The sequence below is a fragment of the Malus domestica genome, chromosome 16 (genome assembly GCF_042453785.1).
Source record: "Malus domestica chromosome 16, GDT2T_hap1".
Lineage (NCBI taxonomy): Eukaryota > Viridiplantae > Streptophyta > Magnoliopsida > Rosales > Rosaceae > Malus > Malus domestica.
Genome location: NC_091676.1, coordinates 13,138,228 through 13,165,610, shown reverse-complemented (window position 1 = coordinate 13,165,610; position 27,383 = coordinate 13,138,228). Strand labels below are relative to the sequence as shown.

General features: G+C 38.4%; 1 long non-coding RNA gene across 1 annotated transcript; it reads right to left on the bottom strand.

The window, feature by feature from the left end:
* Window positions 1-26,440: 26,440 nt before the first annotated feature.
* On the bottom strand, window positions 26,441-27,383 carry LOC114822342 (uncharacterized). The gene is made up of 2 exons (XR_003770420.2): window positions 27,236-27,383; window positions 26,441-26,620 (listed from the first exon to the last, which is right to left on the bottom strand). It is a non-coding gene; the product is annotated as an uncharacterized lncRNA (long non-coding RNA).

Genomic DNA, 27,383 nt, shown 5'->3' with positions numbered 1-27,383 from the left:
TAATATAACCCGACCCGTTACCCGTTAAGGAAAATATATTTTAAACCAATAAATAATCAAATGAAAAACATAATACTAAATAAGTATATACATATTATATTGTTACATCCAAAACATAAAAACACATTTTTCTTTTAAGTATATTTTCACTTACCTAAAGTCTTTAATAGTTTTTTAATTAATGTAGAAGTGTAAAAAAATATATAAACGCTCGTAATGACAAGCTTTACAACTTTCATGAAAAGCTTAACTTCGAAATTCGCCACTATAATCATATAAATCATAGATCAAAATTTAACCGTTGATTGTTGTTTACATTTAAGCTTCATTGTTCTCATCAAATTTTATTTTTTCAGATTTTGTTTTTTGAAAACTTGATCTATTAGAGAATGCAGGAAGATGAACGATTTGGATTGTTGATATTATATTCAGAGTTTTACTGTTAGTGAAAATATTGCTTGATGTTTATAAAGTTTCTACAAACTATATGACATCGACTCATATTTCAGTTAACCATAAATATCAAACCGTGATATCAAAGATCTAAACCGTTCATCTTCTTACATCCGCCAAATAATCATGTTTTCAAAAAAGAAAATTTTAAAAATGAAATTCAGTAAGAAGAATAAACATCAATGGCAATCGACGGTTAAATATAAATTGAAGGTTTATGAATTATCGTGTTGGATTTCGAAGCTGACCCCTTCATGAAAGTTGTAAAGTTTGTCACTATGAGTGATTGTATATTTTTTTTTTTTACATTTTTTACACTTCTACAATAATTATTATTAATTTTATTAATTTTACCCTCAAATAAAAAACATTATTCATGAAGGTTTGGAGGATTTTAAAAATCTAAACGATAATGTAAGTGTAACCATTATCTACTCGTGGAGGAATAATGATGAATCACGAGTGTTAATATATTCTTTCACATTTTTCATACTTGTATGTATGTCTTTTTAGTTCTTGCCTATACAAATACTATATTAGTTTATTTTAATTTTGGACAACAACATGTTAAGTAAAATTTATCCTAGTAATGATAATAAGGAACTCTCATAATAAAAATAAATAATGACTAAAACTTTTTTTTAAAAACTTATATAGAATAATAATACAAAACTATATATTTAATATAGAATATATTGTATATATTAATATGGCTATTTTATAATAAATCTTTTAGTAATTAAACTTTAAAATTATCAAAATAATTTTTTTCTTAACGGGTCGAAACGGGCTACCCACGTGTTACCTGCGTGTATACCCGTTATTAACGAGTTCTTAACGGGTCACCCGATAATGACCCGATAAGTTATCGTGTTGACCTGAAACCTGTTATTTTCGTGTCGTTTTCGTGTCGTGTCAGAAACTGCCGGGTCTACCCGCACCGCAGCTTACCATCAACAATTCCTCTTCAGCTACAACAAATGGGCCAAGAGCCGGCAGTTCTAACTTGGAGATCTAATCCTAAGAAAAGCCTTCATCACTGCCCGTAGAGAAAGCTCCAAAAAGATGGATCCCATCTGAGAAGATCTGTACAAGATCAGCAAAGCAGGCGGCAAGGGTAGTTACACCATCGCCATCATGAACGATAAAGAGATCGAAAAACAGTGGAATGCCTACAATATGAAGAAATACCATGTATGACCTTCCGCCACATCAAAGCCCGAAGACTCAATCAGCTCGACGGGCACCACCTCGCAAGCCGAGGACTATCCAGTTGTTATGCAGTTCCTACCTTACAGCTAAGTTCTCATTCGTTTCACTCGTTTTTCAATGAGGAATTCAGAATTAATCTACAACTTGGCTTGGCTGCACGCTTACAATAACTGATCACTCATGTACTTCAAAAGAAGACTACACCCTTCTTAAGGACTCATCGCAGTAATTGCGCCCCCTCTCCTGAAGGACCAACCATGTTTTCCAGTGCGAGATAGTAAACCAATTTCACGACACCCATCTGAGTCTGCTCTACAGTGCGAGATGATAAACTTCTCTAGTGCGAGAGGGTAAACCAATTCCTTGACATCCACATGGGTCTGCTCTCCAAGGTAGGAGGATAAACTTACACTCTAAATATCCATATGTGGATGAATCGGGCTGCCCTGGTATAACTAGGTTCACGATGGCTTAGGCCGGGATTCCTAGAAGTAGCCATAATGGTATTCTTCAAGGCTTAGCTAACTGAAGGATTTTGGGTCTCTTGGCCTAATCCAAGTGGAACCAGGCCTCAGAGACGGAGGAGGCACATTACGCAGTACGCCCCATGGACGGCTGCCCTGGAACCCTAAAGCTACTATCGAGTGCACTAAGGTAGCATACAGTTTCCTAAAGACTACATACGGCTTGCCATTTGAGCAGTAAAACCATGCTAAACTTATACAACCGTACATTCTTATGAAAGGTTAAACAAGCTAGCGTGCATGCACGGAGCTTTATCCACTACGGACATGTTGCGTAGTTGATAAGCTTCACTTCTGCCAAGCGTGGAATGATCAATTAGATCTACACTAATTCCTAAAGTGTTGTGATACTTGCTACGCAACCCACGGCATTGGTTACATAAAGAGCAATGAGTTCTCTCGAACCTTTACTTACGAATTCCATACAACCACGTACTTTTGATACCAAAGGTTAGCGAATTTCATGACCCAAAAATCTTTAGTATGTTGTGATGCAGGCCACACAGCTCAAAAGATTGAAGAAAGTCAAGGTTAACAACCAAGTGGTCACGCGGACTCGTCTGATTCTGAAAGTAAGGCGTCCGAATGCCAACCCTATGGTTAACAACCTTGCAAAAGTTCTACACCAATACCTACGGCTGCATAGTCTACATGGGCCTATCTGTTTATAGAAAAGCAGCACGCCTGCCGCTGGTCTAAAAGTCAAAGGTTGGGCGTAAACAAAAGAAGCGAAGATGAAGAAAAACAAAGGAAGCAAGTTTATTAAATTTTCTAGTAAATTGATAAACGACTAGCAAAGGTTGAATGAGTTTAAGAAAAATAAGAACAACAAGGAAAACAAGGAAAATCCTAAAGGCTACCTAGAAGACTACCTTCAGCGGCTTGGATATCCCACGACTACTCGGCCACCACACCTTCAGCAGCCGCCTCCTAGCAGCGGCATCATCCGACGCTTCACCCCCAGCTGCTCCAGTTTAGACATCAACCTCTCCGACTACTTCACCAATAGAGACCTCAAAAGTAAAGGCAAACAAGTCTTCTGAAGAAATAGAGAAGGTTTCAAAGTCTCCCCCATCAAACTCGAAGTCGGACGGCCTACAAAAGAAATGATCTATATAACCTAACTTGTAGAAATCGGCCTGACTCTGAATAAGTGGAGCCTCGAGCCCAGCCTTCTCACCTTTCAGCTACCCGTTCTCCTTAAGCAGACCAATACGGACGCACTGTAGCTCAACCACTTCTTTCTTCAAACTTTCGTTGATCTTCAGCGCACCTTGGAGTTCCAACACTTGGGGTTTAAGCATATCAACGACCTTCTTGAAGTGGATCACTTGGTTATAAGCAGTAATCAACTCTTGATCATTTGCATAAGCAGCAGAACGAAGCTCATAAAAGACACGCTTAAGATTCCAACCTCTTGATCTTTTCGGCAGAAGAATAAGCTTCGGCTGCCAGAATAGTCGTTTTCTGCATCATTGTAAGTAAAACAGTCTTTCTATACTCGGTCATATACTTTGCAAAAGAACTTGGGCAAACAACTTTTCTAACACCATCGATAAACTTGGCACAAGCATCCATGTCTTTAAGCAAATCTGGTTTTAAAAGCGCACAAATCTCAGGAGCCTCCCCAAAAGTAGGCTTAGTGAATTTCTCACAGCTGCCCACACGAGCAGTCTCCTCCTTCCCAGCAGGCGAATCAATCTCAGCAGCAGGGGGAGTAGGCCTTGGCGCCACTTTAGTAGCAGAGTCCACCTTATCATTCTTCATAGTAGCAAGTCTCTCCAAAGATAAACCAGACTTAGCCCCCGACGGACATTTTGGCACAAATTTTGGCATTAGGGGCATGACGAAACTTCTATGATGAGCAATCCTATCAGCATTTGCACTAGCCACCTTTGGCATTGCAAGCGTCACTAGCTCAGATCTAGCAGCTTCATCTTTCTTCCCCTTGGAAGAAGTTAAGTCAATCACAAGCTTATTAGTAACAGGCGGACCCTTATGAGCAGTGGAGGAAGTCTTCGGCTTTTCTTGAGCATGTGGGGAAGATCTTTTTTTTTTCCACCTTCATTCGTCCACGATAGCGATCGGACGAGCCAATGTATATGCCTTTATCCTTTTCATCTTTTCTCTCGAGAACAACCCACCTTTCTCTTGGCAAAGATGACTAAGCAACTAATGACATTCAGGATACTCGGTAGGGGAGCTTAACCCATGATGGCTTTTCCCTCAATTTTTTTCTCTCAGACCAGCAGGTAGGAGGCTTGCATGCCCAACATTCCAGCAATCCATGAGGTCCGCGACCTCCTCATTACTCTCAATCACAGGCCTGGCCCACGTCAGGTCCAAAAGCCTAAAATATATAAGCCATGCGGCTCACCTAGCATTGCGCCCCAACGCCTCGATCCGTGACCCCAGCCACACAACTTCCATTGGCTTTAGCCAAGCCGACTCCTGGCCTCTGCCAGCTGACGCGTTGTACCACCTCGACGGCTGCCCCGTGGCAGCTTCACCCAAGAAGAAGACAAGGAGAATTAGGTTTTTCTTACATCGGTGCGGCGCGGAAAAGACAAAGAAATCAACGGAAGATGGTTCTTTGCATGGCCAAGCAAAGAAGAGTGATAGGGGATGGGGAACAAATATCCTCTAGTGGGACCTATATAGTTTCATCGCCTATAGGTATGATCGCGGAGGATGTGTTGCAGCTGGCTTCCACTTTTGCTAAGGCGAGATTTATTCATGTCTCCTGTTTATGTAATGGGGTTGCCCACCATCTTGCTAAGTTTGCTTTGTTTAGTAGCAATAATCTAGTTTGGATTGACGAGCCTTCTACTTTCATTCAGAAGCTCCTCCTCTAAGACATATGTAACTTTGAATGAGTTTATTTAATCAATACAACACTTTCTTTCAAAAAAATAAAGAAGAATATAAATGGCAGTTTTATTCATTTCCCAAATTAAATGTACAAATAAAGTCAAAAGAAGCGTGATTAGTGGGCGGCCATAAAGACGGTCAATGGAGTGGCATCTCCCCGTAATTACTCCCAAACCCAGTGGCATTTTCTCTCCAACGATCACTAAGTTTAAAAACCCCCAAACCACTGCCTCTCAGAAACTTGAGATTTTAGACAAAACCGAAATAAAAAAAATGGGAAGCTCAAGCTCAAGAACTCCATCACTCTTTGGCTGCATCTTCATCTGCGCAATCCTGGCCGCCCATTTGGTAGTGATTGCTTCAGCTTCGGCCGTTGATTTCAGCGGGGGCCACCAGCTGGGCGACCTGAGCTGGGGTTCGACGAGATCGGCGGCGGGGGGACTGATAGCTGACGAGGACGAGGATGCGGAGATGCAGATGGACTCGGAGATCAACCGGCGTATCTTAGCCAGGGCGAGGTACATTAGCTACGGTGCGTTGAAGAGGAACGCTGCTCGACATCGGTCTCCGGCAAATCCCTACCGTCTCGGCTGTAGCGCCGTTACTCGCTGCAGGCGCTAATTTCAATTTCAATTTTTATTTTTATAATTTAATTTAATTTCCTCCCCTTTGTTTTTGTTATTATTGTTAAAAATTTATATAATTAATGGGTCTAGTTGGTGACTCTGTGTTATATACCTGAAGAGATTTTAATAATTGTTATATTGTCATGTTAAAAGACCAATTTGCCACTCTCTTTTATTTATTTATTTAATTATTTGTTTGTGCATGTATTTTAATTGGTACCAAATGATTATTTGTGATGAAAATTAGAGAAAATAATGATATTATTGTTGTGATCTATCTTTAAGTGAAGGGTGCGGCATATATAGAAAGAGAGTAGAGAATAGGTTTGAAGAATTGTGTGTTAATTCCTCAATCTTTGTGTCTTTATTTATAGTAATAAGGAGGAAAGAAACTTGTTTTTCAAGGAATACAAAGTTTATTAGGAAATATCTTTTAGATCCCAAATTGTTCCTATTCTATCTCTACTTACGATTTACACAATCACAATGTTGATATGAACATATGTCACAACATTCCCCCTTGAGTGTGCAAATACTCAAGTAGATGGCGTATCAGATCTTCAGGCAAATGTACAAGCAGTTGATGAAGTCACCTCGTCTAGTCGGCACAAGTAACGAATGTGAGTCTTAAAACAAACAGAATAATGCATGGGTAGGAAAACTCACAAAACCTCGTTATGGCAAAACCCAAGGTGGGACAAAAACTCATAGTCAAAGGAGAAAAGTGAGAAGTTGCATTAAGTCAAAACTATACGTCTTCAGGACGCAAGTAGGATGTACACAAGGGTATGACCAACCCATGATGGGTGCCTCGTCAAAACCTAGTTAGGTAGTAAAAACTCAATGGGAAAAATGCTCATAATCGTAGGAAAAAGAGTACATTAAGGTCAAGTAAGGATAGTTCTGGATACTCCCCCTGAATTTGACAAAACTTCCAAATGAAACTACAAGTATCGTAAGTGAGAAAGTTACGCATACCAATTCCTCGGACAAGTTTCTGGAAGGTAGACTTTGGCAATGACGTCGTGCAGAGGTCGGTAAGGTTGTTTGGGATTGGACTGCTTGATTTCAATCTTCTGATGCTTATGCTGATGTAGACACAATATCCTTGGTGTTGACTTGTTGGATGTATCATGATCTGGTCGATACATATGACGTTGTCTTCATAGATAACGATAGATGAAAATCACAGAGATTTTGAATATGCTTAACAAGAGCTCTCGACCATATCTCTCACTTAATGAGATACAATGAGTCTTGGAACGATTCAAATGTTTCGCAACAAAGGTCTATCTGATTGATCTTCAAGATATTGCGGTGTTCTTTAATGGTAAAGACACAACCATTCGGGAACGTACCTTGTGCGGTCAGACAAATGGTCTAATTCAATGAATCCCACAAGGTAGGCATCATTCTGAAGATCAAAGGGGTGTGATCTATTATGAGATGCATAGGGATAGATAAGCCCAAATCCGTAGTAAAGGAAAAACATCTTTAACACCAAATTGGTGATGGCGTGTAGGGACAGTGCTGCTTTATGCTAAAAGATTATTAGCACATAAGATGTTCGATCTAGTGCGCTAAGTACAACAAATGCCAATGGTATTTAGATATGGTTCCCTTACGTTCCAATAAGGAACCTTATGCTCCATACCATCCATAAATGTCTCATTTGCATTTAGCATACAGACAACTAGGGTATAATCAGACGTAACACCTTCTAGGTTTAGTTCGAGTGGTGGACCAGAATACCATCAGAACTAGCTCGAAACTTCAGGTCAAGGTAATGTTGAGTTTTCCCAAGATCATTCATCTTAAAGTCCGACTTTAGGTGCGAATCAGTATTCTCGACTCTAGCAATTTTGGATTTTGTACACGCAGGGGCATATATCCCTAACTGATCAAATATTAACTTAGACGGGTATACCACATCCGCCCGAATAGTTCTACATCTGCAAAGTGAAGGTCTCTTAAGAATTGAGAGGGTGTTCTTTTGGTTTATAACTATTTAAATCAGTACATGTAAGTCATTTGGAAACTCCATGTAGGTTTTGTATCAGGATCCCAGAGATACTACAACCACGTTTGTAATGCTGCAATTAATCACATGGCGTATGAAAGAAACCTTGCACCATAAGGCGTCATATCGCACTATTTCATTCATCTTATTTGTCATAGATTGATTCTTCTAGTTAACCAATCAGTTCTACATTGACACTAATTAACGAAACGTGGTTCGTTATTGTCGCTTTTCATTTATGTCGGTAGTTACCATATAAATGAAACATCATCAATGCTAATCTCATTCCAATTCCATATCTCATCCAAACTAGTATACTAGACCAAGAACTTCATGTCTCAGGAATAATCCGGATTTAATCTCATGAGATGAAAATGATTGAGACAGCGATCGAGGAGCGGATTTGTTTGTGCCACGTTCCTCCACTTTTGAGGAGGTGAATCCTCGAACCGAGTGATCTGCCACTTTGCCAGCGTATGACAGGTTGATTAGCTAGCTGCCAATGTATCAGGGTTGGCCACAGTAGTGGCGTTCCTACTTTCAGGACGAAGGTCCATCGTACATTTGGTACATATCTTTGCAGGCACATTTGCAGCTGGTATATGTGGTTTCGTCACTTTTGCTAGATCAAATGAAGTGTCTGATTATACTCTGAAGATCTAGATTGGGATCGATATGAGACATAGTGGGGATGTCCACAATAATTTGCATCGTTCTTTAGGAACATTAATGTTCTTCTCTCCCCCTAACAGTACTGTCTAATAAAAGTGATAATCCGCAAAACGAGCAGTAAAGAGATCGCCTGTCAAAAGGTTTTAAGTAACAAATATTAAAAGGAGAATCATAACCGACATAGATTTACATCTTTCCCTAAGGATCTTTTTTTTTTCTTTTGTACGTAAGGGCGGCGCAAAATGGCATATAGACTGCACAGCCAAAGACGCGCATATGCAATATGTCGGGTTTGTATCTGGTAACCAATTGACACACACTTTATAAGGTTAGGTCGCGACGAGCCTCAGGCGGACCAACATTCTTGCTTGCAATATAGCATGGCCTCAAGCAGAGATCGGGAACTTGGTACGTATGACCAACGATTGCGCAATCATTTAAAGGCATTTAATGAATGCTTCTGCTGGGTCATTTTGGGTATGAACATGGGGTACTTGATATACAACTTCGAAACCCAACTGATATGCAATATCCATCAAAACATTTTCAATGTAAATTCTCCAACTTAGCTAATCAAATAGGTTTGATCAGATAATCAGGGTGGTGAGCCCTGAGCTTGTTAATTTGAGCCACCAGTGTGGATAATGCAGCTTGTGGATAATAGCCACACGTGTGACCAACGTGTAGAATCATCAACGAATACTATAAAGTATCTCAATGGTTCGAATGGTGGTTGAATCAGTCCACAAATGTCCTCTTGAATCCTTTGTAGAAAATATGGAGGGTGCTAAGGCATGATACGCTTCCAGGTATGATGTCTTTACTTATGGTAAAATGATGCCCAAAACGGCGCATTACGGATCATCCTAGATATCCCAAACGTACATTTATAGCAAAAATTTCTTTGGAATCGCGAGCTTCTGGCCGGCCACATAGTGGGCCTGAATGGGTGTAATCCACTCATTAAGTGTTCCATCTTCTCTAGAATATGCTTCTGGCTATATTCGTAGGAAGTGCAATATGGTAATATGCCAAGGAATTTTACTCCATTTTCTACATTGGTTTCAATATGGTAATAATGTTCTCGAATATCCTTAAAGCTCAAAATGCGTTTTTCCGGAACGAGTGAGTATAAGGCTTCCCTTTATGGTAAAATTAGTACCATTGGACAATATAGGGTAGTGCCATGCCCCACAATCAGGTTGGATAAGCCTGAATGGTTGTCAGGGGATGATTAGGTATGAAATTAACATAGAACCAGACTGCTAACTTCCCCACAAAACATACCTAAGCATGAGTTAATTGTATTAGTCACATGTGGTAATTTTTTGTTCATTAACTCTTATTCGAGAATAATCGTGACATCCAAACACCAATCTTAAATCCGAGAATAAAATAAATTATTCACAAAGTAAACTAAATATACAAAGGGGTTTGACCAATACGACCTTCCATGTCAAATTTCGCTCTTCCAAATGTGTTAGGTGGAGCAAAATTAGTCTCACAGATTAACTATGTGAATGTTACACAGCAACAAAATTTGTAAAAGCACATAAAAGTGCATAACCAATGATTTGTTCCGTCAAAACAAAGTTAGATTCTGCAGGGCTGAGGTTCGGCAATATTATTCCTTATTCTTGAAGTTTTAGGTGCCAAGGATCATGCTTCGGGCGTGATACCACCTCTTGGCAGGCCTGATTCTACCATAAATTGTAAAACAAACTCGAAATGGGATTATGAGAGAAAAACAAACCCAAACTTGGGTTCAGTAGGCTCTAACCGAAACTAGATGGGTCTGTTTGGTAGGCCTTTGCCAAAGCAGAGCAATACCGTCCGGTGCACTTCTGCCGAAGCAGAGCATGCCCTTCAGTACACCTCTGCCGAAATAAAGCATGCATGTTGGTGTATCCTTGCCGAAGCAGGGCACCACCATTTGGTAAACTCCAGTCGAAACTGGGTCTATACCGTTTGCTAACTCCCAGCTAAATTGCAGGGGTACCATTCTCTCAAGTGTGGTAGTAATCAGATCCGAGAATTTGGTAAACTTCCACTCTTTATACTGCTACTTCATGAACAATTTAGATATAGAAAGACGAGAAAGATTTTCTTCCAGTCAAAATTCGATCGGATATAAACTTCAGAATTGTACCTATTCATGGACGTAAAGGTTTCAATCATGTTTTGCTTCGGGCAAGAACTCATCTTTGCATGATATGAAATGATCCATAGCGAGTCAAATAGCCATGGAGTCCTTGCTAGTGAGGTACTTCCATTTGATATGCTTCAGGCATAAGTATTCCACTGAAGATCATGGCGAAGGCTTATTCAGCTCTTCCACACCATAACTGGCTATAATGATTTCGTAACTAGTAGTAGTCAAGCGGGGTGCCACGTCTTGTATTCACATAAAGTAGTTTCTTGTTCGAAACTTCCAAATCAGTGAAATCGAACTTGTTAAGGTTCGACAATACGCTAAAGGGCAGAAACAAGAATGTGATTGTTGTTTTAGGAAATAAAATTTCCATAAACATGAAAGTTAGAACATTCAGGTTCTAAGACATGGTTTGGTTTAAATGGATTTAAACATGGAAAACTTCTGGTCTCAACATGGGTGTTGCGCATTAAGAAACTTTAGGTTTCTATGGCATTTTTTTAGAAACTTCGGGTTCGGAAGTATGAACTTCAGGTTCATAAAACTTGCAAACAAACGCAATATATACAAGACAAAAATATATAAAGCAAGAGAACACAATTTTTTCACATGAATTGGATTGCAGGTCTAACTGGAAAAAAAAAAGGCTGAAAGCCCAAAATAAAATAAAATTGGAGAATGAGCCCAAGCCCAGAATGGGCTGCTAGGCAGGCTGCTGATGCAACAGGTTTAAGAAAAATAAGACGGGCCGCGAGGTTTTAAGCCAAAAAAAACTAGAATTGTTTGTTGGGTGTGGGCTGAGAGCATTAAGGGCCCAAGGCTTCCTAGGCATGAGATTCGAGCCCATTTGCGATGGGTGAAGGGTTTCATCAGGAAACAATGTAGTACGATGGCGTCACAAAGGACGGCGACGAGCATGGATCACGGAGGTCGAAGCCGTTGCCGGTGAATCTTGAAAAACGAGACGGTGGAAAACGACTGTGAAGGCTCCAGGAATCGCAATGGGTGTCTAAAGAAATTTGGCAAAGTGTTTGGACCAGGAAAATCAATCTCTGTCGTCGAGATCGACAGTGGTAGACAGCTTCTGGCATCACCATTGTCTTGCAATCACCGAGATTTGGTGATGGTTGTGGCTGCGGGCGCAGTCCTCTATTCCGTCGAGGTGCAAGGGGCTAGAGGAAGAAGACGCCATGAACGACCTCGTTTGTACGCTAAGGCCAGGAGTTGCTTGGCTCAATTGGGCTTGGCTACTTGGTGCAGTTGTGGGCTTCAAGCCACGGTGTAGACACAGGTGCAGCGCAAGCTCAATGATCAAGCACTGGGCACTCATAGATTAGGCCCAAACTGAAACATATATATATATATATATATATATCCATGTTTCCAGGCCTTAGTCGAGTTCTAGGGTTTTCTTTTTTTTTTCTTTTTTTCTTGCTTATTCACACATATTCAATTCACATAATAGCAATATTAGCCTTCATGCATGCGCTCACGCCAATGCATAAGGCATTTTTTGAATCACGGCGTGCTACGCACGACTTATACGTTTTAAATGTATTTATATGCGTAAATTGACAAAAGAAAAGTCAAATATTTAAAGTAAATGAATAATTTTAGATCATGCTAGAAGAAACCCCTTATAAACCAATTAAAGCAGTTGAATTCACATAATAAAATTGGTTTCTATAGAATTTACATTAAGAATAGATAAAATAATATTTAATAAACAATTGATTGAATTACATTATTGCTAGCCCATTGTGAGGCTAAGCCCACCTCTTCCCCCTTAGTGTAGATAATATCGTTTGTTTAAAAAAAACAATCATTTGACAATTAATTTAATCACATTAATATCCGCGTGCGAAAGATCTTTTTTTATAAAGAAAATAATATTTAATAAACAATTGATTGAATCACATTATTGCTAGCCTATTGTGAGGCTAAACCCACTCATTTCCCTTAGTGTAGATAATATCGTTTGTTAAAAAAAAAATCATTTGACAACTTATTTAATCACATTATTATCCACGTCTGAAAAACCTTTTTTATAACCGGCATTACATGCCTCTTAAGATGTTTTAAACACAACATTCATGATTTTTCTTATTTTTTATTATATTTTTCTTTCTCCTTCATGTGGGCACCGTCAACTTTCACTCATCCTTCCATTTTTTTATTCTTTTCTCTCTTCCGACTTATATTTATATTATATTTTATAATGACCAAATTACCAAATTACCCATGCACTATTTGATATACTATATTGGGCTTCTTTTGGATTTTTTTGGATGAGGGGCAATTTTGTCATATTGTTTTTTGTCGAAGCCGTGACCCCAAAGTGGGGCTCTAGCTTTATATATTATAGATTATGAATATAATGCATAAACAATTGATGTAGAATATAAAATTCGTAAAACGTAAAGTTGGGTCATGCATTATGGTGAAGGTTCATGCAATCAAGGCTGAAAAAATATCGAGATAAAAACCATTGTTTTAAAAGAACCTGGATTGCGTGATGAATATTGTGAACAGGTTTGTAGGAGTTCTTTCTTCGAGCTTCGGCTTTCCATCTTCAAAACTTGTATCACGTTTAACACAAGAAAAATAAATTGAATCAATAAAAGTATATGAATTCAATAAAATCAAAATTTAATCAATTAAAATAATTGAAACGTAATACTCCCCTGATTGAAGACGAATAAATTCTCTTTAGCACAGCGTGAAGAGCGTGCTGACAATATATTGTAACCTATCTTTAACTAAGGACTGCAGCATAGAGAGAAAGAGACTGGAGAATAGGCCTGAGGAATTGTATGTTAATTCCCTAGTCGTTGTGCCTTTATTTATAATAATAAGGAGGAGATAAACTTGTTCTCCAAGTAATACAAAGTCTATTGGGAAAGATCTTCTAGATCCCAAAAGATTCATATTCTATCTATACTTATGATTTACACAATCACAATATTGATAAGAACATATGTCACAACAATTATTTGTGTTAAAAAATAAATAAAAAGCCAGATTTCAGAAAACGCGTAATGGGGTGTAAAGGGTATTTGCGGGATGTGACTTTTTGGAAGGCAATAATGGGGTGAGTGATATGTATCTTGCAGTGTATAAATGTCTTGCTATAGTGCAAACAAGAACATAACAACATGATTGGATTTTTTCACAAAGCAAATGAAACTTTGATGCAAAACTTTAATTTCGGCTGTGGTTTTTTTAGTGGGATATTTTAAAAGTGTTTTTAAAATACTGAAAGCTTTTCAGAGAAAATATTTATGAATTTCTAAAGCATTTAAATGACACACCCCGACCTAAATCGAGGCGTGCTGGTTGTCACACGAGAGTGATGTAACCATGTGCGCGGTGCGGAAGTGATAAGGATATAAAAATGTTAGTAAATAAAAACCAAGCTAACTAATTTACACTAGACAAATATATAGGTGCGAGTGATGAGATTTAAGTGTAATTACACATAACCAGAGCATAGGTAACCTAAGTGCAATCCAGCAGGACAAATACTAATTATACAATATCAGAGGGATGGTCCTATATTAATTACAGTCTGTCAGAACCGCCCTCAACTCCTCGCAAGCCACCAACAAGCGCTCCTACCTAGAACCTGGAGGGGTGCAAAATAGAAAGTGTGAGTGGGCAAAAACAAGCTTTTCAAAACCATTTCACTTATCAAAAGTAATAACCCCTCGCCGTAAAACCCGTATAATTTCCCAGAAAATAGTATACATATATATATCGAAACCATACTTGGAATAGCCAAATCCACATGTATGCTATGCCAAATATTTCATTATAACAAAATAAGTAAACCATGTGAAGTAAATCAATGAAAAGTAATATGTCAGCCGGATCCACCTATTGTGGCCTGTACGGCTGAACCTATAGCTCATCAAATACGTCTGCACATGAGTCGGAACCACCTAGAGTGGTCTGTACGACAGGACTGGGTGTAAATAAATACGCTCAAGTGCTACGATCACGTGAAAACTGTGCAAATAATCGCAGGTCACCTACGAGTCGGAACCACCTATAGTGGTCTGTACAACAGGACTGTGCACCTAACTTGGATCCAAGGTGAGCGTGCGATGCGGGAGGTGAACATCACGTGAAGGACTGTGCCCTGGCCACAGGCGGGAGCACTAACACCGGGGTGCAGGTTTATGAGCTCTAAATGCATCAAATGTAATCATAACCATGCAACTCACATCCACCATCTATAAACTCATATAGAACTTACCTGAGCGTCCGCAACGTTAACAATAACATATATAACTACCAAATGCATATTTTAAGTATAAAACATATGACATGGCATTTCAAAATATAAAATCATTTAAATAAGCTTTCTGGGAAAAAAAATGTAAAGCATATATACTTATATAGAAAATCAAAAGTCCACTCACTGGTATGTGGCAGGGTCGTAACCCCCGAGCCTCGCCTGACTGCGCTCGTCCTCAGGAAACATCTCACCTATATGCGAAACAATTATTTTAATGTTATTTTAAGTACATAACCAAAACTATGTAATAACTTCTCATACGTTGCTCAATTGAGGTGTTTGAATATACCATCGTGACCTACTCGACACCACGAACATCCCCATATTTTTAGAATAATTTTCCAAGGCACGGCCACACGCGCAAGCACGTACCTGGCACACTGACGGATTCCCTAACGTCCCTGCCATCATACAATGTTTATCCTACCTTCATTTCAGCTCATTCTTTCATGCTGTTTGGTTTCCCCTGCCAATTTGGTTTCCTTGAAGGTTTATGCATATACTACTTGCCTCATCTCTGTCATGCATTTTTGGGAAATATTATAATTCCACGTTTCTCTCATCCTTTCATGCAGTTTTGGCAAATATTATTTTCTTCCTCTTGTTTTCTCTTTTTTACTATATGGAGAAGTATACAGAGGAGTAGCAATGACATTGAGTAGATGAGGATGGAGGCTGAAGGATGTTTACCCTTTTAACCTAATATTCTTTCAAATTCGACAGAAAAAAAAAACCCTAATATTCTTTCTGGATATATTTTTAATTAATTTGAACTTTGTTTTTAACTTTTTTGCCATTGCTGCACATCTAGTCTTCTCAACAAACATAACAGGCCATACAATCTGGAGAGGAAACTAAAAAGGAAATTATTATTAGTATATGGAAGATTCATAAACAAGTAGAAACTTCACCAAATTATTCAACTTGTCCACGGAAGTCGAACTCCAAAAAGCTTTCATAATTCCCATAAAGAAACTTCACCAAATGATTCAATTTGAGATTTTATTTTATAAATGGGTGTAAAGATAAATTTACATTTTAACTTGAGTTTGTGAGGTTAGTTTAGGTAGTAAATTTGGGTTTAAAAAGATATTAAGTATTTAATTAAAAATAATACAAGTGTAGAGAGTAAGTTGGTTGTAGAAAAAAGTTATATGGGTTCAAATAAAATTTTCCATATTGTATTTGTGACAAGTAGTATATGTCATGTCAATTAACGATCCCATCAAAACTAGCCAAATTATGTGTTAAAATATGTTCTTTGTACTAAAGTGTAATTTGGAATGATAAATTTGACAACTATATTTCTACTTGTAACATGTTTACTTAGTAGGAACGAAAAAAGTAATAAGTTGTAAAATTTAGAAATAAAGTAAGTAAGAAAAGAAGTCTAATCAACTAGTACTTCCTAGGTGATCTGATTCATGAATTTCATGTATTGGATTATGATTTTTAAGCAAAAAAAATCCACATTTTTTTTCCTAACTCTATGTGTAGTAAACCCAAGAAGAGCTAGTACTTTAATGATTTCAAAACCGATATCATAGAAAACAAAGCTCAAGAATCATAATAATTTCAATTCTCATTACCTGTAAGTGACACGTTTAGTTTTTTTTATATGATAAATTACACTAAATTTATCTGAATTACAAGGATAATAATTCAAATTTGAGTGCAGAAAAAGAAATACATTACTCAAACCAACTTAATTAAGCTTACATCTTTGTAAGTAACATGTTATTGACATATAATGTTTTAGTTGGCCTAGCCCACGGATCACATCCAAATTACAAGTGTGGTATTTTGTTATGTTATTATAATTTTTCGAATTAATAATTTAATTTCGCGGATAAAGCTCTTTTAAAATTCTTAATCTGAAAATAATTTATTATCTTCATATTAATTTGTTTTGGTTAATAAAAGTTTAAAAGGAGACGAGTCTACTTTATTTTAGAGCCGGGACATACCACAAATCTCTTTGAAATATGTATGTTAATTTTTTGTTAGCAAAGGATAAAATAGTCCACATAAAATTCATTTAAACTATTTCACCAAAACAAAAACAACTCATTTAAAGTACGAAAAAAAATAATTTTGATTTAGATTCAGGGAAATAAGGACGCAACTCTAATTAATTTGGATAAGACATGTTAAAATAAGTAACTTTTGTCCTTAGTTTGCTTTTTCATTTTTCTCACTTGGCTAATGTCGACCAATGTTTCCATCTGATGATCGCCTTCGGCCGAGTTAATAGGTCATCAGATGTCATAGCAAATGACTGAGAGATGGCCTTCAAACTTCCCCAATCAACCTTCCGCGTTTTTCAGTGGACTTGACTTGGGTCAAAACCCTAACGTGAAGCCACGTTTCAACCCAAAAGAAAAGTTGAATCCAAAGAAAATAAAGAAGAGCCAACACAAACTTTTTGACCCTAAACATGAGGCAAATTGATTAAAACAATGTGCTACGTCTCGATATTCAAGTTCGAATATTCATTCTTGTAATTTAAAATAATTTGTATAATTTCTATGATCTTATCGTTTGTCAATGAAAATGAAATTTTTAAGCACCCAAATGAAAAACAAAGTGTAATCCAAATTTTTGTACATTTCCAATGATTTTGTAAGTTTATCCAAAATGTAGGAAGATTGTGAAACTTGAAGCGATGCTTTACAAGCATTTCCTGATGTGGACTGTGGACCACACAAGTGAGAGAGTTTAAACTAGGGTTTTAGAGACTGACTGCATAAGCTCAACTCAATTAATTATGAGTGAGTTTTGTACTTCATTATATAGGCTTTACAAGATTACAATGAATCTGTTATAGAGATTACAATGGAATTCAAATTACAGAAATACATATCAGAAAGCCAAGATACACGGTGATGATAGAGTCATGTTGAAGGAGAACTGTGATTCTTCTCAATCTGTTGAAGATGTGTGTTATCCAAACTCTGTTGTGGAGTAGTTGAGCGGGAACCATATAATGCGGACTGTGTTTGCTGAGTTGACAAGGATTGCTGACGTGGAGAGCATGTAGAATCATTAGGTTTATCACTCCCCCGCAAGCTAAGCGGTCGTTGGCGAACGGGAAGCTTGGACAGAAGATAGTGAAAACGTGTGAGAGACAATCCTTTTGTGAGGAGATCAGCAAGTTGGTCCGTGGTAGCAACATATCCAACAACAAGATCTTTGCGCACCACTTTCTCTCGAACATAATGATAGTCGACTTCAACATGTCGCATCCTAGCCTGATAAACAGGGTTGGAAGCAACAGCAAGGGCACTGATATTGTCACACCATAATCGTGGGGATGTAAGTGGAAGATGGTCTCGAAATAAATGACGAAACCAAGACAATGTAGCGGCTGTATAAGCCATCTGTTGATATTCGGCCTCAATGTTGGATCGAGAGACACCGCGCTGTTTCTTGGAACTCCAAGAAACTAAGTTATTGCCAAGAAAAATACAATAGCCCCCTGTCGAGCGACGGTCATCAGGATCACCGGCATAGTCGGCATCAACAAAAGCAGTGAGAGTAAGAGGACTGGGTCTATAGACAATGCCGTGATCATGTGTAGCCTTTAAATAACGTAAAATACGTTTAACAGCAGCCCAATGAGCATTGGTGGGTGAATGCATATATTGACAGACCTGATTGACGGCAAAAGCAATGTCAGGTCTTGTAAAGAGAAGATATTGGAGTGCCCCAACGACACTTCAAAAATCAGTGCCATCTAACAATGGTTCTCCGTCATATAAACTTAATTTTCGACCAGTTGCAGCAGAAGTGGTGAGTAGTTTGGCATTGACCATGTTAGTCTTCTTGAGAAGGTCTAGGATGTACTTTGACTAAGAAAGATACATGGCAGTGGGAGTCCGCGTGATTTCCATGCCCAAAAAATAATGTAAATGGCCAAGATTCTTCATAGAAAACATGTGGCCGAGTTGAGCAATAAGTTGACTGATATGACGTGAACTGTTGCCCATAACCAGGATATCATCAACATAAATAAGCAAATAAATGATGGTGGTGCCATGGAAAAAAGTAAACAAAGAGGAATCTGCCAGAGATGCCTGGAAGCCCAAGTGCTCAAGATGTTGAGAAAAACAGTGAAACCAGGCGCGAGGAGCCTACTTTAAACCATATAAAGATTTATGCAAACGACAAACATGTGAGGGGTATTGAGGATCAACAAAGCCAGAGGGCTGGCGCATATACACTTCCTCCGTCAAAGAACCATGTAAAAAGGCATTTAGGACGTCAAGTTGGCGAATGGGCCAATTGTAGTGCAGGGCAATGGAAAGAAGTAGTCTGATAGTGGCATGTGTGACAACGGGGCTAAAAGTTTCACTGTAGTCAATTCCGGCTTGTTGATGAAAACCATTTGCCACAAGTCGTGCTTTAAATCATTGTATGGAGCCATCAGAATTCCGTTTAATTTTGTACACCCATTTATTTGGAAGAACGTTCATGGATGATTGAAACGGAACCAAGGACCAAGTACCGGTTCACTGAAGGGCATTAAACTCGTCTGCCATAGCTTGTCTCCATTCTGCATATATGTTGGCCTGTGTAAAACAAGTAGGCTTAACCACATCATTAGTTGTATGGGCAATAAATGAATATTTGGGATTAGGTTTGTGAATCCCCTCCTTGGCACGAGTAACCATGAGATGTGTAGGTAGAGTGGGCCTCTGAGATGAAGAGGTAACAGTGGATGTACTTGCATTCGCAGGGTGGAGAGAAACTAGGGGATCTAAAGGTGGATTAGTGACTGGAGGTGATAAGGATGAGGGAGTAAGGTTGGCAGAAAGGGACAGTGGGAGTGGGAAGTGGGGTGTCATGAGGGATTGATGGGGTAGGAATGGGGTTGGCAGAATGAGGGTTAGGAGGAGGACATGGGGTAACATTGGGGATGGGAAAAGGTGATGCCGGGGAAATGGGATGGAAGGTGGGCATGTGGGGGTCAATAGTAATTATGGTGTTAGGTGAAGAGGGAGAAGAAGATAAATGAGTAGAGTTGGTTTCTGTATAAGGAAAAATAGTTTCATAAAAAACAACATGACTGGACAAGAAGACGCGACCTGTAGACAAGTCTAGACACCTATAACCTTGTTGATTTAATGAGTAGCCAAGAAAGACACAACGTGTAGAATGGAACTGTAATTTATTGGAGTTGTATGGCTTAAGATATGGGAAACATGCACAACCAAATACTTTAAGAATATCATACTGAGGAGTTTTGAGAAAAAGTTTTTGAAATGAGGACTCATCATTCAAGACCTTAGTGGGTAAATGATTGATTAAATAATTGGCAGTATAAAAAGCATCATCCCAAAAGGAAGTGGGTAGGGATGCGTGAGCAAGAAGAGTAAGACCAGTTTCAACAATATGACGATGTTTACGTTCTGAAACACCATTTTGTTCGGGATGATGAGGACATGTGAAACAATGATATATACCATGATGAGTCAAAAAGGTTTTGAAATTGTTATTAATATATTCTCCGCCACCATCGGTTTGAAAGTATTTGATTATGGTGCTAAACATGTTGTCAACTAATTTTTTAAAATTTACAAAGGTAGAAAAAACATCGGATTTTAGTTTTAAAGGATATAACCATGAGTATCTAGAAAAGTCATCAATAAACACTACATAATACTTAAATCCATTGATTGAAACAGAAGGAGAAGTCCATACATCCGAATGAATTAATTGTAAAGGAAAAATGGACCTAGAACTAGACAAACTGAAGGGTAACTTATGACTCTTGCCGAGTGGACATAAGTGACAAAAGGCACTAGTTACAACACCATTGACTGGTAATTTATTCTTGGAAATTAAAGAATTCAAAATATGAGATGATGGATGACCTAATCTAGAGTGCCAAACATGATTGGACACCTTAGCACCTAAGAATGCATAGACTCCTTTATTGCATGATGAAATATTGGAAAAAGGGTAGAAACCATCTCTACTCGGGGCTTGGAAAAGCGTCTTCCCCGTGTGAAGGTCCTGAACACCATAGGAATTTGGATATAAGGTTAGGGAACAGTTGTTGTCAGTGGTAAACTTATGAATGGATATAACGTTTGTGGAAGCATGAGGACAAAATAGTGTGTTGGGTAATTTAAAAATGGCTTTGGGTGTGCGAATGCAAGAGTTTCCAATATGAGAAATGTGCAAACCTGTTCCACCTACGACACCATTGACTTGGTCAGGACCATGGTAAGGACGGGGATTAGACACCTGGGCTGGATCATTTGTGATGTGAGCATTGGCACCAAAGTCGAAAAGCCAATTCTGGATAGCGGGAGCACTAGCAGATGCGGGTGGAACACCAGCAGCATAAGCTTGTAATTTTGGCGCTGGAACACGCCCTTCATAAGACATGTTCAAACGGTTGAAACAATCAATGGCTGAATGGCCAAGTCAATTACAGATCTGGCATTGAATCCGACTAGTAGGAAAAGAACTCTGAGAAGGAGCATGGCCGAGAATTCCATCAGGTTGGTGAGATTGAGAGCCTTGGAAAGAGCTTGGATAAGACCCATGATGAGAGCCTAGGGAGTTGTATGGGCGGGATGAAGAACCTCGACCACTGCCGTGACCTCGAAACCCAGAGGAGGATCCACGACCACGAAAAGGAGCAGAAACACGTCAACCAATGCGAGCTGCTGCAAGGGCAGTAGGGCCAATTTCAGCGAGGAATGCAGAATGCATTTTTTGTCGGCGTTCAGCGCCAAGAATGAATGTTTCCAAAGCATTATACGTAATCGCCTCGTCACGAGCTTGGGTGGAGGCAACGGTACTCTCATACGTAGGACCGACATTATTAAAGATGATGGCAACAATGTCGGAGTCTGAAATAGGAGCACCAGAGAGAGAGTGTGTCTGCAAGACAATTAATTTTATCCAAAAATTCAGAAATGGAAGAATCACCTCTGTGAATGTTCATTAACTCACTGCGAAGCTGAATGAGATGATCGGTTGACTGAGAAGCATAGCGGTCACGTAGGGTTGTCCAGGCAGAATGGGAGCTAGTTTTCCCAATTAAAGCAACGAGAACAGTAAGGTGAACTAAAGAGTTGATCCACGACATGACTGTGGCATCTTGTTGTATCCAGGTTTCAAAGTCAAGGTTGACTATGTTAGTAAGGTTGCCATCCACATCTTTGAGGAAAGCAGGAGGACACGGATGGGTTCCATCGACAAAGGAAACAAGGTTTCTACTGTGGAGGAGAGGGAGCATTTGGGCTTGCCAGAAGGGGTAGTTGGTACGATCCAGTTTGATCATAAGAAAGTTTGATGCATTTGGGAGGGGAATTGAAGTGACTGATTGCGATGGGGAAGCCATGGGAGAGAAAGAAGAAGGAAAAAAATGATTGTGTCGTGAGACTTTAGCTCTGTGATACCATGAAAGAGTTTAAACTAGGGTTTTAGAGACTGACTGCATAAGCTCAACTCAATTAATTATGAGTGAGTTTTGTACTTCATTATATAGGCTTTACAAGATTACAATGAATCTGTTATAGAGATTACAATGGAATTCAAATTACAGAAATACATATCAGAAAGCCAAGATACACGGTGATGATAGAGTCATGTTAAAGGAGAACTGTGATTATTCTCAATCTGTTGAAGACGTGTGTTATCCAAACTCTGTTGTGAAGTAGTTGAGCAGGAACCATATAATGCGGATTGTGTTTGCTAAGTTGACAAGGATTGTTGACGTGGAAAGCAGTGGCGAAGCCACATGAGGGCGAGGAGTGGCTGCCGCCACTCCCCTCGCCGGAAAAACAAGGCTTGAGGGCTGGCCAGCCCCTCCCCTGCTGCTGCTGCTGCTCTTCGTCTCCTGCAGCGCCGGTGCTGCAGTTCTACTCTGTTGAATTTTTTTTCAAAACACCCAGGTGCCGTTTCGTATAAATGGGGAAAGAAACGGTGCCGTTTCGTATAAGTGGGGGAAAAGAAACTAGTTAAAAAATTTGAAAAAAATGGAACGAAACGGTGCCGTTTCGTATAAGTGGGGAAAATAAAAAATATATAGAGGGGACCACTATCTCCAAAGCTCACTACTGTCTTCAAACCCATCGGCTGCTGGTCCTGTTTCAAGCCATCGAACGCTCCACTATGCTCAGCGCACGGTGGTATCTGCAGTGTGACTTCCATATTTTGTCCTTTGGAAGCAAAAGCTTTGCCTGACTTGGTGAGGCTGTTATCGGGAGAATTGTATGAAATTGCCATCGAAGCAATTCAAACTCTTTCGACATTGGTTGTCAAAGCCTCTCCTCAAAGAGAAGCTAGCGTCTTGCATGAGGCTGATGCCATAAAGCCGATGTTGGAGATCTTGTCTTGGGGAACAGATTCTCTACAAGAAGATGCATTGAGTCTCCTCGAAAAGGTTTCATGTCGAAGGAAATGGTTGATGTGTATGGATCAGCAGCTAGATTAAGTCTTGCTGGTCTAACTAGAACGAACATCCATGAGGATCGTCGCCATTGTCACTCCTTGAACGTTATTCGAAATCATCAACTTCTTTTACTCCGGGACTGATGTAAGGCTAACAAGTTTTGGTTATCAGATCAGAAAAACAAATGTACTTCAACTCTGTGAATATACAAGGATTGAGTTGGAAAATTTAGTGCAGCAATAGTCACTAGCAAACATATTTATCATACTATTCAGTGATTAGATTTTCTCTTGGATTTGACCTTTTTTTTTATAATTGTTTTACTCTCATCAAACTTAAGGCCTCTCACTTAGACCGTGGTACTAAGTCTAAGTGGCTTTTTAATCTTGTTTTGGATGAGTAAAATTTTTGGACAACGTCGAAGTTTTAGCTTTCTGCAAAAGATCTCCAACTTCCGTAAATTATTCTTAGGTTAGGCTAGCCAACCAAAAATAATCTTATCAAACGTGGAGCTAGTATGTCCAAGTTACAGGGACAAGGCTATGATGGAGCTAATAATATGAAAGGTGAGCTAAATGGCCTTAAAACAAAGATTTTGAACAAGTATCCTTAAGCATTTTATATTCATTGTTTTGCACACCAACTTCAACTAGCTCTTGTAACCGTTGCAAAGGGAATTGAGGGTGTCGCCATTTTGTGCTATGAAAAGAGCTTTTTCTGCTATGAAGATTGTGAAAATACCATTGCATAACAAGATGGAAGATCAATGGTTGAGTGATAGCATATTTGTTTACATTGAGAGATATGTATTTGCTTTTATTGATAATGAGCCTATTATGCGACGTTTTCATGACATGAAACCTCGCCGGCAACAATTGTAATTTGTTTATATTGATTAATTATGAAAGACATTACTATATAAAAAGATTTAGCTGTTACCATTTTTCTTTAACCTTGCACTCTTTTAAGTTCGCCCCTCCCCCTGAGAAATTCTGGCTTCGCCACTAGTGGAGAGCATGTAGAATCATTAGGTTTATCAACAAGTACATCTCCTAGTACACGCCACAGGCATGGCATTGGCGATTTCCAGTTGCCCGATAAGTGTTTCGACTCTTAATCGAAACTTGAAACCAGGAAATCCAAATGAGGATGGTGACGCTTTCGACTCGTTCGTGTGAAACAAACTGCTGTCCTTGTCTATGCCTGTGGGGTGTCGATGGAGGGTCTTTTTCCGTATATACTAATTAAACGGTAATACAAACAAATTACAAGCACTTGCTTCGCTTTTGGCAGAATTGTTTAAAACCCCCGAATGATTTCTAGGTTTACAAGAACAGTATGACAAAAGTTATATAAATTGTCAAATTTTAGCTAATGATCCAGATCTTTATATTACACAAAGAGGACCCGAGTCACCCGATACTATAGAAGAACTTTGTCCGTATTTAAGTAACCAGTACAAGTAGTAAAATACCTCACTGTAGAGTGTAGACCAACATATTCTTGCGTTAAACACTCATTTCAAGCTTCTAAATTTGAGAAAAATTCGGGACGTCAACCAATTCATAAGAACATCGAAGCAAATGGATTCTCACCATAATACTCTTGTTCTCTGATATATCAGAAACATGGGTAGCACCACACGGGCAGCCAATACCGTCTCGTAGCTTCACAACGCGAGGAGTGTTGTCCTGCAAGAGACCAGAGATGCAAAAAAGTACGTGCGTTCATAGTTAGTATTAGACTATTTTAAGCACTAAAATTTTAAGGGTCCGATATGAGAATGAATTTTGAACAGGTACAGAATAACCTTTGCAATATAATCGAGAAGGCAATCACCACACAGCTTACACGCTTCTTCAAATGGTACAGGGTGGTTAGTTGATTTCGTAGCCTTTTCAGCTCGAGTTAATAAGTCCGTAGAGGTGTTCTACACCTAGTGCCCTAAAGCCTTTGTGGTTTGGGAGTCATTGACCTAAAGCTTGTTACATGGGTTGGATCGAAAGCTTAAGGGAACTAACATTGCACGACCACTACTGTTACTAAAAAAATAAAAATTTAAAAAAAATTGAAGAAAAAAGCGAAAAAAAATAAATATATATATATACATACACACCAAATTATTATGTGTGAAGTCTTAAATAAAGAGGATGAAAGGTAGGGATTTTAGTCGAGTCTCCCTAATTATGTTGGTTCACTTTACACCAAACAAAGTTCATGAATTCTTTTCTAATTGTTTCTAAATGGCTTAAACTTTATAGTGGGATTGGTTGGAACTTTTGGAAAGATGTTTTAGTTTTTAACGTTTTCTATGGATTGCAACTTGAAGATGAAAATTTTGTCTTAGTTGAGTTTTAATAAAGTTTTTAAGTTTGCTAGTTTTTATCTTTGTTTTTTAGTTTTGTTTTGCTTGAGGACAAGCAAAAAGCTAAGTTTGGAGGTATTTGATGAGTCCATATTATACTATATATTTTACCCTAATCTTAGTATTAATTTATTGGTTATTTTGTGAGATTTTGATACTTTGTTATACATTTTCAATGTAGGACATTCAATTTCTCTATCAAGAAATTGGCGTCGTTGCCCAGCTCTAGGTCCTGTGTTTAAACCAAGGTGTGTCCATTCCCTTTATTTTCTAGTCAATTACTACAAAATAAATGGTCATTTGCGAGGGTCAAATGTCGTCGGAAAAGGCATTTTATTGTCGCAAATACTTATCTACGATGGGAAAAAGCCCTCGCTGGGCGTCACAAATTGATTCATTGGAAATACTTTTTTTTTTTTACCATCCCTCGAAAATGCTTCATTTATGACGCTTGTGGCTTGTTGTTACTAGGTATCTTTTAGTCGAAACTGATTTTTCAAAATGACAAAATTATTTTATTTTCGACATGTATGTGTGGTCTCAAATACTTGTATGGTCGTTGAATATACTTTCCAAACGACGACATCTATTTTTTGCGATGATTTTCTTACGACCAAAACATTATGTCGAAAAATGATTTTCCAACAGTAAAATGTTGTTTACAAGAGCGCACAATCGTCGCAATTACGATTACTGATAGTTAAGAACTGTCGAAAATACGCACAAAAACATATTTGTGAGGGTCAAGATTCGTTGGAATTATACATTTCCGTTGATCCTACTTTGTTGGCAAAAATAAAAGGGTACAAATACTTTTTTTTTAATTTAATAATATTTTCAATGCCAATTTTTATTGAAAGAATTGTTTTATATTAATGTAATTTTTTTACAAGTACTTGTTACAATCCTATGATATGTCTTATAATGCTAGTTTTTCATGTCCACTTTAACCAACTGTCAACGAGTTTGAATATAGTGCTACGAACATTGATCCACAATTATTATCTTTATTCTGCAAAAAAAAAAATGATAACTTATATCAAGCACAATATAATTGTCAATTGGTAAGAAACCCAAACAATGAAAATCTGAAAAATAAACATAAGCTCTAATGAAGAGCATTGCATAATTTTAGCTCAAGGTGTGAGCATAGCAACCACCAATCTATACCATAAATAATGCGAGTAGTTGAAGTGAAAATTAAACACACCTCCAATACTTTGTCCAATTTTTCTCGTACCACCCTAAGATCAGAGAATGCTTATAAATCCAAAGAATCTAAAAAATATAAGGAAAGTAAAACTATAAGCATAGTTTAACAATTCTAATGTTTCACGGTTTCAGGATTATAAGGACAACTATATCACATAAACTGAACCATAATCACAAGTTCACAGAGAAGTTAAAGTATATGCCAAATCACAAGTTCACAGAGAGGTTAAACTGAACCACACACATGCTGAGATCCAAAACCAACCACAAAGCTAGCACAATACATACTTTAAATATTCTAATATATAACCCACACATTGCATTACATATTCCAACATGCAATCCAATTCAAACCCAATTCATAAATCCACCAAAAATCAAACCAAGAAATCGAATCGAGAAAATTGTTTATTACCTTTTGTGAGCTTTGCCAGGGAAGAGCTTGACGATCTCATCAGTGGACATGTCGAGAAGAGCATCCAAATCGACGTGCATGTACTCACTAGCGTTGTACTCTGAGCTTCCACCCTTCCCTATCAGACTACCAACCTTACCAACATGAC